Raw genomic sequence first — 1,968 nt, 5'->3', positions numbered from 1 at the left:
GGGCGGGAGGGTAGCTCCGAAAAGTCTGTCCGTGGGGTGCAGGCGCCTCTGGTCTGAACGGGACCCCGGCGTCCCGATCCCTCTGGGGTCCCTCTCCCGCCGCGCGCATCTGGGGAATGAGTTCTGCGCTGGGTCCTGCACCCCTCTCCCTCCCATCCCTCCCCGGCCTATGACACCAGCTTAGGCTCTTTCTCGATTGACTTTTTAGAGCAAAGATTTCCACGAAAGAAACCTGGCGGAGGGGGTGGCGGCTGCTTCCCAGCCTCCTTCCGTCGTCCCGGTTCCCTTCCCAGCCAGAGACTCAGGAAGCCCTCGCTTTGCTGGCAACCCGACCCCAACCCTCCTCGATGGGGGTCTGAGGTCCCCGCAGCCGCAGGAGCGTTAGCGACCCCTCCCCACCCCAGCGACTTCCTGCGCGGACCACGTGCTTGGAGCTCCACGCACGCCCTGTGGGCTGGAGGGTCGGGCCCTCGGCGGCCCTTTCCTTTCCCTTTCCTGTCCTGGGTCCAGCCTGCCAGCCGCTTCCCCTTCCCTGTCCTCCTGACCCCAGTGGCAACCGTTTCCCCTACGCCCCTTGCCCGAGTCGGGGCTGGCTCACAATCTCCCCGATTGTGTCCAGAACAATACAGTACGCCTCTGGCTGGGTGCGTTCAGAGGCTGCCCGCTTCCTGACAGAACAGGACCGGTCAGCCTCTGACGTTGGCCGCCTGGCCTGCATTTTCTCCAGCTGGGGTGTGTGCGATATATATATACATACATACATACATACATATATATGTATATGTATATATGTGTGTGTATATATATGTATATGTGTGTGTGTGTGTGTGTGTGTGTACACGCGCGCATCGGGGAGGTGGAGGCGGTATGTCTGTTCTCTCCCACCTCCCAGCAGCTCAGAGATGTGGCCATGGCCTGAGAAGGCAGCTGTGGCTGCTCATTCCAGGTCCTGCTGCGTGTCCACTAGTGTCGAAGGGTCCAGACAGGCCTGACATTCCCCAGCCCACTCAGTTCTGGAGGAGGAAAATGCTTGCTGTGCGGAGGAGCTGGGCTGCTGGCATGTCCCCGCTGGGCCAGGACCATTCAGTCCCGAGAGGGGGACCTGTGTATACACTGGATCCTGTGGCTGTGCCCACACACCTGGAAGGATGCTGTCTGTTTGTTGGGCTTAGGGAATCCTAAGGTACTGAAGGCAGAGAGAAGGGGGCAAACATGAAAAGGTGGCTTAGCGGTACACATCTTAGAATGATTTGGCAACTAATCCTTTCCAGCCATGGCTAATTCCCACCGACGCCACTCCAAGGTGAGAGCGGGGCCAACTCTGGGTGAGAATATATTGTGACAGGGTGGCAGCAGGCATAACTGCCAGCTCATCTTCCCACACCACCCCCACAGGAAGAGCCCCCTTTCATCCTAGGCCACTGACCTGGCTGGTTTAAGATACCTTCCAAAGGAACAGCCCCCTGAGCCTGGCTGGACATCCCCACAGGGAGGGCAGACAGGCCAGGCCAGCGAAGACCCTGGGTGCCCCTGGCCCATCTGCCTGGAGTGGGACTGAACCACAGTGCCCTATTTCTTAGGTTCTTCCTCCCACCCCCCTCTACCCCCACATAATCCTGGTCCTGATTGCTGCCCACCTCCCACCCACTCCCCACTCTCCACCCCACCATGCTGGCTCCTAAAGGAAAAAGAAGCCACGTTCTTCAGCAGAAGCGGGGCAAGATTCTCTCCCCTGGGCTCAGTCCCTCCGGCACAGCCATCCCTACCCCAGCGTACATCTTGAGGGAAGAAGGAAGAGAGGCCTGGAAAGGGGCTGCCGCCTCAGCCTGGCAGCAAGGCAAGCGGCTCAGAGCCTGAGAGCCTCCTCCACACCCTCCCAAACTCCTCCCCCCTGCTCTTTTTCATTTTCCACACAAATTTCCCCTTTCACCTTTTTGCCTGTCACCTGGTGCAAAAACAGGCCAATAG

The sequence above is a fragment of the Myotis davidii genome, unplaced genomic scaffold, assembly GCF_000327345.1.
Source record: "Myotis davidii unplaced genomic scaffold, ASM32734v1 scaffold93, whole genome shotgun sequence".
Lineage (NCBI taxonomy): Eukaryota > Metazoa > Chordata > Mammalia > Chiroptera > Vespertilionidae > Myotis > Myotis davidii.
The sequence above is the reverse complement of the archived record's forward strand: the minus strand, read 5'-3'. Positions refer to the sequence as shown.